At 34.7% G+C, this 12418-nt stretch overlaps 1 long non-coding RNA gene across 2 annotated transcripts in view; it reads right to left on the bottom strand.

Moving 5' to 3' along the window:
• LOC143250901 (uncharacterized) overlaps positions 1 to 12418 on the bottom strand; it is a 106245-nt gene that overhangs the window by 8312 nt on the left and 85515 nt on the right. The window contains exon 3 of one of the 2 annotated variants that reach the window (XR_013028428.1): positions 707 to 906. The exons of the other annotated variant lie outside the window; for it this stretch is intronic. This is a non-coding gene — a long non-coding RNA (uncharacterized LOC143250901). Of the gene's footprint in view, positions 1 to 706; positions 907 to 12418 lie in introns of those variants that run through there. 2 annotated transcript variants of the gene reach the window in all.

The following is a 12418-nucleotide window of genomic DNA, read 5'->3' as shown; positions in this document are numbered from 1 at the left end:
ATGACGAGAAAATCCACTTGTAGAGAAAAATATTTATGTAAAAATGGCTAGTATGGATTGAACCTGACGATGACCGAAGAAGGACGAAACGTTAGTTCGCTCCTCTACATAAGGCGTTCGACTCGTAATCCGAGGGTCGCGAGTTCAAATCCCGGTCGCACCAAACATGCTCGCCCTTTCAGTCGTGGAGGCGTTATAATGTGACGGACAATCACACTATTCGTTGGTAAAAGAATAGTCCAAGAGTTGGCGGTGGGTGGTGATGACTAGCTGCCTTCCCTCTAGTCTTACATTACTAAATTAGGAACGGCTAGCGCAGATAGCCCTCGAGTAGCTTTCCGCGAAATTTAAAAAAAAACAAATCCTCTACAAAAAAATTTTCTCAACCCAAACCAGCCGTTTTTACATATATATTATTTCTATTCGTTGAAGCCTGTACTCAGAACTAATTTATGAACTACATCTTCCCTGCTCCTGATCTCTGGTTGTTATTAAAAGTGAACGGCATCTGACTTCACCATATGATGGTGTTAACCACCACGTTAACTAAAACCACCGTAACCCAACTTTTCAACTAACAGTTCTTTCTGTTAAATATATATGAAAACAATATACAAAGCCAGGAGATTATTTAGTACATTTATGCAGGTTTAAATATGTTAATATAGAAATAATAATAATTCAGGCAAACTTTGGGCATTTTTAGCTTCAAACAATTACAATTTATTTAACATTCTATCCATCAAGTTTAGAAATAAGAGGAATTTACCAGTATGTTTTCTTTCGTTTATTTTAGCAGAGTGGTTTAGAAACAAGCTACCTTTTAGTGAAATTTGATCACAAAATTTTGACAAGCCTAGCGTCAGCTGCGGTGTTCAAATTCATTCTACAGACGGGAAAGTGACTCTATTAAAGAAAAATCATAATTAAAAAAAGGTGTATGTTTGTGGTATTTACATACAAAACTTCAATACCTAAGTACCACAACTGGTTCTAAGGAAATTATTGTATAAAAATCAAATAAACTCGAATAGCTATTATAATGAAACTGGAACAAATATATAAAATAAAACTAAAATACTTATTAACTATTTAAATAGTTGGAATCATTACTTCACCACTAACTGATGACTATGATAATCAGGAAATACTTTTCACTAAAGAAAGATAGGAAGGACTGTGTCTTTACCACACTTTCAAGCATGACCTCAGTCTTAGTAGTTTATCCTACAATCTCAGCTTACCAACGTCAATTATCGCAATCAATACATATTGAATATGAAGTTAGCTTTTACAAACTCCTGCATCTCCCTTTCATTTGGATACGACATATACTCTAACGGAGAGGCGGCACAGAAGCTAGGCCAAGCGAGTATAAGCTCTCTTTGATAACCACTGTGATATGAAACCTCATTAACTGATGATCGAAGCAAGTTCACCACTACTTACATATTGTCTACAAGGACGTTAAAAACGGAGAACACTTGTAAATACACTCTTTTTAATATATAAGAAGAAGAAAGCCGTATTTTAGTCTCATCATAGTGTCTAAACTCTGTCAATTTAAATTGCCAATAGTATCACTCATCAATACTTTGTTAGTGCTTTGTATTTTGAAAGAAAAAAAAAACTTTAATTGGAACGAAAAATAATATTGACATGTTAACTATGATTATTCGATATTGATTAGAGCATAAAATTTGAAATATACTGCAAAACATTCTGGCACAGTATGATGGTTAGGGCGATCGATTCGCAACCTGTGGACCCCGAGTTCGAATCCTATCACCAAACAAGCCCGCTTTTTTAGTGCGAGGTCGTTAAAGTGTTACGATCAATCCAACTTTTCGTTGTTAAATGGTGGCCCAAGAATCACTAGCTGTATCAGTTAAGTAGGATAGGTTTAACAGGTCTTTCACATGCTCCTGATTTATTGACATTAGACTCGTTTAACATGCGGCGTTTATGTTTTACATACATTGAACTCAAGATGAAAATTAAATGCTTCCAAATAAGAAAAGAAATGTCAATAAATCGAATCCGTTATTACTACCAAATCAGTCAAAACCACACAGTCAATACTGACAATGACGAAGAACAGTAAAATACCTCATTATTGTTATTAACAGAGAGTTCGAGAAACGAACGTGGCGGTTTAAGTTACATATACAATTATTATTTTGCCATAATTAACCAACATTTCACGTGGGGTAATGAAACAATGATTTAGTTACCGAGGACGTAAGTCAGACCTCAAAGAAAATTCTTGATTTATCGGAAGCCAGAACAGTACTTACTGTTTCAAACGTGTTTAGAAGCGTGTTTGCAGTATGGTGTGTGATTCATTTTAACATTTTGAGAACTAAGTGCATTAGTGCATGTTAAACATATGACTTTTCGTTTAGTTGACTGGCTGTTAATATTTAAATTAATCTCTATTCTTTAACAGTGTCCATTTCGGGTGATATCTTTTCAAATTTTGATGATATGTTCTGAATGTTTTCCTTTTTTATTTGATATCAGTGGAAAGTATATCTGAGTGAAAATTCTCACTTGTAAAAGACAAAACATTTCAAACATATATACTTTTTTCTGTCTATCCGGAACTTTTTCCGTAAACTTCTTGATCAAAGACTGCAAATCTCATCGATAAAACGCCTTTGTCAGAGGATTTCAGACTGTGTATTGATTCTTCAGTTCAGAATCACCTTATTTGTGTTGTTTTTTTCTTAGTCAAACCTTTTAAGGCAACAAGTACGGTACATAATGGACACGATTTCACTGTCATCATGTGACGAAAAATTCGATTTCAACTTCATTTATTTACTTGCAAAGTGTTTCACATAAACAACACTTAACCCGCGTGCAGTTTCCCAAAAAAGTGAACATTACACTAAGTATAATTTCTCTGGGCTTTCTAGAGATACTTTGGTCTAAAATATGCATGCGCAGTTTGTTCAAAACCACATTCTTATCATTTTGTGAACACGCAATCAGACGTTTTGCATAAACATATAAGTTTACCTTCATTACAATTTTACATTTACTTTACTTTGCAATAAATTTGCTTCGATTTGTTTTATAGACGGCTTTTACAGAATGCTATAAGTAGTTTCAAATTATTTTTTCCCTTAGTATGAATATTATTCTTCGTGTTTGTTTGTTTGTTTTTTGAATTTCGCACAAAGCTACTCGAGGGCTATCTGTGCTAGCCGTCCCTAATTTAGCAGTGTAAGATTAGAGGGAAGGCAGCTAGTTATCACCACCCACCGCCAACTTTTACCAACGAATAGTTGGATTGACCGTCACATTATAACGCTCCTATCATTGAAAGGGAGAGCATGTTTGAGGCGTCGCAGGTTCGCATCCTCGGATTACGAGTCGCACGCCTTAACACGCTTGGTCATGCCGGGCCTTCGTGTTTGTTAGTTTCTTTCTTTCAACTGATAAAACCTTTTCATACACTGAACGTTCGTAAACTATTTCATAATCTGTACACTATTACCAGGCCCGGCATGACCAGGTAGTTAAGGCACTCGACTCGTAATCCGAGGGTCACGGGTTCGACGGTCAATCCCATTATTCGTTGGTAAAAGAGTAGCCCAAGAGTTGGCGGTGGTTAATGATGACTAGTTGTCTTACCTCTAGTCTTACACTGCTAAATTAGGGACGACTCGTGCAGATAGTCTTCATGAAGCTCTGCGCGAAATTCAAATCAAACCAAAACACTATTACACTATTGTTTACTATACACGTAGTTTTATTACATAAAGGTACGTCTATGTGAGTTTGTATATGTAACCGTGTAAGACCAGGATTTATTGATCTAACACGTAATGCTTGCAAGAAAACATATGTTAAATGGGCTCATTAGATTAATGTCCGGTTACTGCAAAAACGCCCTGCGTATAAGAATAAGCTGTAGGTGTTTTTAAGAACAAAAATTTCGGGACGGTTTTGCGCAAAAATTCCCAAACAAACTTACATTATAATGTTACTTACAGTAAAAATGATGGCATGCGTGATACGATCTCTGTAGTTTTTGTGTTTTAGAAGAAGATCGAAACGTTATTCGCTCCTCCACTAGTGCTTTCTCTATCCATACCAACCGTTTTTAAATATATAACCGTCAAATATAATTACTGACTAAGACAAGAGTAGTCCAGGAGTTGACAGTGTGTACTTTTGACTAGCTCCTTTTCCTTTAGCGTATTTGTCTAACTTTATGAAATTTATTGCATAAGTAACCCTTGCGTAGTTTTGCGCGAAAATCTCCAGCGCTAGCCTTGAAATATGTTTTATATTATTACTAGATGGCAGCACAGTTTGATTTATATTTTTCTTAGTAATCTGTTTTTCGCTAAAACAGGCTTTCATAACAAGGCATTGTTATTATACTTGAAGTAAATTACCGATTTTTTAATGTGAAACAATTGTAACATGGTTTAATGAAAAGCAAAAAATGTTATCATAAACGTAAGTATTTCGCAAGAACATCCAACAAACGAAGCAAAGCCAGAAAAGTCCTATATTGCTGTAACATGTGTCTTTATCGGTTTTTCCTCAAATTCCAAGAAAATGACAAATCTGGGAAATTACAATATTAATACTCACCTTAATCAGTTTATAAACTAACTTTCATATAATACCAAAAGTAGTTTCTTTGTATTTAAATATTTTTGCAATGAGAAATCTATTTTGAAATTCATTGAATAAAAATACAAAATTATGCTAATATTCTAATCGAAGGAATATACGAACTGTAAGTTAACTAGAAACTAGTTCCTAGATAAACTAATGACACCTAAATATTAGACAGTTTCGTAAATAAAAACTTAATTGTAGAAAACGTCGTTTCAAACGTTTTCGCCTTTTGTCTTTCGTTTGAAGTCCTCTGAGATAAATAAGATGTTCATGTTACCTTTTTCACACTGTGTGTATGTTTGTTATAAAAAATTTAATAGTTTGTTTTTCTGTAAGTACGTGGCACCATCGATGAATGTAATTAACATTAACTTACGTCAGATATAATAAGTGCGCAATAATAGCAATAATGAAGTGTATGGGTTGTGAACATCCATTAATATACCTCTCATTCCAAACTATCATTCCAAAAAGTTTGGTAGGGATTGGCCCAGCGACCTAGGAGTAGTTAGATAACGGACAAACAGACAGAGGCACAGAAAAATGGGGCTTCGATTGTATGCAAGATATAAAAAGGTTTACGACAGGCATAAAGAATTTTTTCTTTCAAAATATTATTACCAGTTAAAACCCACTGAAGTTCGTTAAGGGAGCCCTTTTCATACGTATGAGTATCAAACATTCATCCCTCTCTGTAATTCATCAGTGAACGGTGCTTGATATAACTTAATTGCGAAGGTCAGTTCAAGGTTCTGATTCTAATATTTAGCTACGAAAATAAACGCAATGATATGCTTAGTCGTAGGAAAAGTATTAATCATTTTTATTTCTAATCGCTAACTTACAAGTACAGGGATTTGCAAAAGCCAATGGGAAGTATCAAGAGCTGGTCGTACATAAATTTCAATTTCTCAAAAAGTGACAAGCCCCGCCTCATATTCTCCACCCTTGTGTAACTTTTAAATATCCAATCCTTTGGACAATCCCTTCTTTTGGAAATATTGGACCTGCCCATACTTTACTTGCTTTGAATACCATCATGTTTTTGAAATTTTCTGCACACTGAGAATCTCATCGAATGAGGTATATTGGGGAGAGGGGTGTAATTGCATTCACTCGTGAATATAAACCTTTCTGGTTGTTATTTTTTAAGTTAATATTCATATGCTGTCATTTTGAAAATATACAGCTTTTATTGGTTAATCCTCAAGTCAATATACTTGATTATCGTTCTTAATAAATGCTTATTTATTTGTTTTGAATTTCGCGCAAAGCTACACGAGGACTATCTGCACTAGCTGTTCCTAATTTACCAGTGAAAGACTAGGGTAAAGGAATCTAGTAATCACTACACACCACCAAATCTTGGGCTACTCTTTTAGCAACGAATAATAGGATTAACCGTAACATTATAACGTCCCCTCATCTGAAAAAGAGAGCAAGTTTGGTGGGATGAGAAATCAAAACCGTGACCGAAGATTGGGAATCGAGCACCCTAACCACCTGGCCATGTTTTAAATATACAAATCAATGGTAGGATATTTCCCAGAATAAATTATGTGTGGCTTGGTTTTATACATTTTTACATTTGACAGAATAGTAAACATTCCTTAGGAAAGTTTTTGTTTCTATTTATGATCGAATTTAGGTACTTTGGATGGTACAACAATTAAAAAACCTAAAGTTTCTGGTGTGATGTGATAATAAGACCCGGTAATTTGTTGGTACTTGAGTTATCATGATGTGTCAATCGTGCATAGTATTGTTTACATTATTTGCATTCTTATTTTGGATTGTAATAACTTTATAAGATGAATCCCATCGTTAAATTTATCTTTTTCTATATAAGTGCTTTACTTGTTGATTCTTCTTTATCTTCATTCGACTTTAATCCTATCTAGTTTTGGGATCGGCCACTTAGTTAACTTATATTGTCTAAGACTTTTTACAATAAGATGGGTGGCTCTAACAGCAATCCTAAAGGGAGAGTGAATTTGGTAAAGGGAATTTGAACCCGTAGGTTACAGGTCGAGTACTCTAGTCACCATTTCATGCCAAGCCTAAGTACTTTACTCATTGGGTGTCGATTATAAATAGGCAGTGTAAGTAGCTTAACTTAAATGTAGGTATGTTATTAATTTATAACTGAATTTCAATTCAAAACTATTAATATTTTATTATTAGCTTTTTAAATCTAGAAGAGCTACAGAACTTTACTTTTCATGAAATACTATATCAACATCAACTAGCTAATTTTGCTTTGTACGAAACATTTGAATTGGATACTTACTGCAATACAACTTTTATCTACATACGTTTGTCTACTGTACTAATTTGTATATGAATTTCAATCCAAAATATAAAACTCCTTTATGATGTTTTTGTTGTAAGAAGGATTGCTCCCGTCTCTCCAAAAGGTTTAAGCCTTATACATTTGATCTCATTAACAGCCACTAAACTAAACTGTAAATTAATTACATATCCAAAAACATCAATAGCTTAAAAAAAATATTCATTGGCGGTGGGGGGTGACGACTAGCTGCCTTCCCTTTAGTCTTGCACTACTAAATTAGGGACGGCTAGCGCAGATAGCCTTCGTGTAGCTCTGCACGAAATTAAAAAGAAATAAACAAAACAAACGTTCTTTGGCAGCAAATGTGGTACATGCTATGTAACCTTTGTTTGTTTTTTAGTTTATCCATAAAAGTGGAATATTATCCACAATCACACGTGTGTTCGGAATTTTGTACTTTCAAGTTTCAGGCTACAAACGTAAAACTGAAACTACGTTTTTTTCTGTATCTAAAAACAAACCTAGCACTAAAAGAGTTCTTTATTTACAAACGTGATTATCAAAGAATCAATATACGATGCAAAGTTTAAGAAACAGTCGCAATCTACAGCTGATATAAACTAGTCAATGTGAAATTCGTTTTACAGAAACGTTGTTACTAACGTTGCTATGTTTCTAGATTAGCAAAATATGGGTTATTTTTACTCACAACTGACAGCGAAATTCTACATACATCACAGTATGCTTTAAAATCTCATAGGAGCATTAAACTAAAAGGAGCACTCGCTAACAACGTTGTGTTAAATAATACTGTCTGTCTGTCTGTCTTTAGCGTCATTTGTTTTTCAGGAGGTTATGAAGAAAAAGTAGATAATGCTGATAAATAATATTATTACAGTATTCGTAACGGCGTAATACAATATCACGGGTAAGATTTTATGAATGCGTGTGAGTGATTTGAGAGAACTGACTCGACTGCACGCTAGCAACAGTAGACGCATTTCCGGGAACAATTTGCGCTCGTATAACGGATGGCATGCTTAAATTTACAAGTACACGCAAACAAATGCAGGTGTGTTATTTTGTGAAATGATCAACACCATGCGTGTTTTATCGGATGTCTGGCAAAAACAACACTGACGATAACTTTTAATGGTTGAGTAATAACGTCAGTTAGTTGGACTTTTTCTATCGCAACTCAGTAGCAAAACAGTAATTTATTTTGTCTGTATTGTCAACAGAATGTTAATTTATCGGTTTGAATTGGCGGTGGTTGAGGACAATTAAGCTTCGGGTAACGAAGTTAGTCAGGTGTGAAGTGTTGTTATTGGACATTTTTTAAGGCTAAAGAGAACAAGAAAGAAACACATTAAACTCGAGATGGGGTAATAGGGGTATATTTTTATATCTCATAAGAATTAAACCATGTGTAAATGCGGGTGGCATAAAAACCAACAACATAATTAGTTGTTAATCTAATGTTGCACAAGGATTGGGCTATATGTTAATATGTATCCTTGTTAGTAATCCCTTCGTTGTACTGCGGCCCGGCATGGCCAGGTGTTAGGGCACTCGACTCGTAATCCGAGGGTTGCGAGTTTGAATACACGTCACACCAAACATACTCGCCCATTCAGCTGTGGGGGCGTTATAATGTGACGATCAATCCCATTATTTGTTGGTAAAAGCGTAGCCCAAGAGTTGGCGGTGGGTTGTGATGACTAGTTGCCTTCCCTCTATTCTTAAACTGCTAAATTAGGGACGTCTAGCGCAGATAGCCCTCGTGTAGTTTTGCGCGAAATTAAAAAACAAACAAACAAACAATCGTTGTACTGCACCTACATCTAAATTTATGAAAGTTTTCTTTAAATAGATAAAAAAACAACAATTTACCATTCATCCACAAATATCAAATCAGCAATTTATTTCCACTCTTAGAAGTATTAATAATACAAATCTATTCCCAGATTTGAAAAAAGGGAGATTGATGAGGTGGGTGTAATTGCTTAGAAAGTTTAAGCGCTTTCTGTCTCATCAGTCCATTTGATTGTGGGTGGAGAAGGTGGATATAAATACGTACAAAGTTTCGATAAATTCCAAATTATGAATTGAAGAGATGGATTGGTTGGATTTAGTTACTTAGAAAATTCAGTGAGATTCTATCTAACTCGTGTGTTGATTTGGAAATAAGGAGGTGGATAGGCTAGATTTAATGGTTTATAAAGCTCAGTTAGATTCTAAATCATGAGTTGAATTAAAACTGATTAGGTGGATAAGTAAAATTTAAATGTTTGCCTGCTGGCATGTTTCCTTCAGCAGATTTCTCTAAAATATCCAAAAAGACTTGATCGACCGAAAACATGCCTTTTGTTTATAACCAGTTCTTATAGTGTAATGGCTGTAATCGCTATGGTTCTACAACACGTAATATAGTGTGGAGTTATATATAATCATCATAACACTGCAATAAACAATGTGTTGTGGGGGATATAAGTGTCATATAATAAACAATACTAAGAACCATGGCATGTATAAGCAGTATTGTGTGAGGGTTATCGCCGTGACATCTCAACAAACATTAGATTATGTGGGATATAACCACCCAGGCGCCATGATAAACAAAATAGTGTGAGAGATGTAAATTCCATGGAGCTGCAATGAACATTATAGTGTGAGAGCTGTAAACTCCCTCACGACACTGCAATAAAAATTATAGTTTGAGAGTTATAAGCGTCGTGGCACTCGAATGAACACTTGTATTTTTAGGGTTATGAGCGCATTAACATTGCAATAAACAGTACATTGTATCTTTAGGGTTATAAACGCATTACCATTGCAATAAACAATACAGAGTTAGAGATATAGCCGTCTCGACTCTACAGTAAACAATATAATGTGAAGGCTAAGCCGTCGTGCAATAAAAAATATATTGGGACGACTACAACCACCATGATTGTACAATAAACTGTAGCCAGGAATCTACAAGTTCAACACTCTGTGTGACTGGAATGTTTATCGTGAAACCTTTTAACAATAGTATGTTGGCTCCAAAATTCAATTAATTGCTTCATTTCCCAGTGGTTGTATGTGTCCATATAGTTTACTTCCTGTCGGAGAAAGTGCTTTGGGGAGAGGGGTCACATTCTGTTAATAACATCCTAATGGTTGTGGCGAATTGTTATTTAAACCAAGAACAAGCAGACAGGTGAAGGAGAGGACAACCAGGAGCGTGTGAAACAGTATTTTGTTTTCTAGTTTTGTGACAATACATTCATATCGATCACTAACGATAACCCATTGTTCTTTTAGTGTTTCACTCTAATAGAAATGCAGGTAGATTATCAAAATTTTGACCTAAAAACCGGAATTCATGCTGGTCATAGTATTGCACGAGCTACAACAACCTCTTAGCAAAAACGATTGCAACATGGAACCCAACTTTTCCACATGCAACTTACGTTACTCGTTTTTATGGTCACAATGTTGAATGATTCCTGAAACGACCTTCTAACGATTCAAATAGATAAACACTGTTAACCTAGTTTCAATTTACTTCACATGCACAAAAATGAAACATGAGAAAACGCTTCATAACACACTGTATTCCAGAATTGAAAATTTTTAAGGAACATTAATAAGTTATGTGTCAGCGAACCGTTCGACAGTTTTATATCTATGTTGGTATTTGTGTTTTACCGATAAATACCTACAATAACCAAGCAAGATCTAGACATAATTCAGATGGTGAATAGTGTAACATTAACATTTCTGCCAAAATTAAGAAAACGGAAGTATCACTAAATTTATCATTACATTCCTAGACGATGCGTAATCTGTGCCATAGTTAACACATATATCATCATGAACGTTTTGTTTCATTATTTCTCGTTAGGTTACATTATGGACATCTGAACATGACCGCTCCTGATTTTGGCCTGATATAGTAGGAGAAAGACAGCTAATTAACTGAAACTCACAATCAGCACTTCAGCTGTTCTTATCTAACCAAATAGTGGGATTTGGTTATTACTTTCTTATGGTAGTCCTGGCCCTAAGCACAGAGTGTATTTTTGCAGTAATGGAATGCGAATTATGAACCGTTGTGACGCTAAACTGGTCATCTTCGACCCATCATTAAATAAAACAAAAACTGTTAATGCCAGGACTCCTAGTTGAGTCATTATTATTGTGCATAGTATGCGTTAAAAGTCTTTAACGCCCGGGTTAAGGCGTGCGACTAGTAATCTGAGGGTCGCAGGTTCGCATCCCTATCGCGCCAAACATACTCGCCCTTTCAGCCGTGGGGGCGTTATAATGTGACGGTCAATCCTACTATTCGTTGGTAAAATAGTAGCCCAAGAGTTGGCGGTGGGTGGTGATGACTAGCTGCCTTTACGCGAAATTTAAAAGCAAAAGTCTTTAACCTTGTTTTTTAGTCTTCAAGAAAGCTAACATAGTACTTCGTGAGAATGTCGTAGTTTTTAATTTCAAATAAAAATGAAAGTTGTAGATATGAACCATTCTAACAATCAAATTGAAAAACGAAGGACTGGTACAACTAAGTGTGATATACGATAAGTTTCATCACTTCAAATGTGTGAAAAGGGTATTTGTTGTGTTATTAAAAATATTTACTTAATTCTTTATACCAAGACGCATGAAAAACCGTTTGTATATTATATATTTATATAATAAACAAGAATATATCTTACCTAATTATATAACATATTCAACTGCTCCTAATTTAATTTAATTATGAATATCAACTAACTTCCGCCCACCGATAGCGTTTCTAGGCAAGGTAATATACATAATTTTACTTGACCCACAACTCACTGTACAGAGTATAATAGGCCTCGCTACGACATTATCCTCAAGCCATAGCAAAGAAAAAAATAATTGTTTCAAACACAAATACATAGAAATTATACATATAAAAACATCCGAGGTCCCAAGCCTAGTACTGCTCTAAGTACCATTAATTTAGGCAAAACGTTCTGAGTCAGTCCATAAAAAGAGTCCAAGGTCTAATATAACCATACCCTTGTATTGACCGGAATATTGGTGATACAGAAGCGAGTATCTTAGCACAAAATATTTATTTTCAAATTAACTTTGATTTCTATGTCATATTATTATATTACAACTTTTACGTGTTTTTTAAACATATTTCTGTAAGAAAGGCCTATCAACTTTATTCATTATCTTTATAAATGTGTATTAAATTACTTCACAATAGTAAAGAGAATGTTTGAAGGTTGCGTCCTTACATTATTTTTCTCGGGTCAAACCTTTGAGATTTAAATTTGTTTTATCAGAGATGTAATGCATGTTTATCTGACTGTAAATCAGTCAGTATTTATTATCATAAACTGTCTACCTACATGACTGTCTGTTTGTTTTTTGTTGCTAGTCTTTATTTGTTAAATTTATCTAGCTGTCTACCTTTAATTTTTCTGTTCTTTTCCCGTCCATTTAGGT

The sequence above is a fragment of the Tachypleus tridentatus genome, chromosome 1 (genome assembly GCF_004210375.1).
Source record: "Tachypleus tridentatus isolate NWPU-2018 chromosome 1, ASM421037v1, whole genome shotgun sequence".
NCBI lineage: Eukaryota > Metazoa > Arthropoda > Merostomata > Xiphosura > Limulidae > Tachypleus > Tachypleus tridentatus.
The sequence above is the reverse complement of the archived record's forward strand: the minus strand, read 5'-3'. Positions and strand labels throughout refer to the sequence as shown.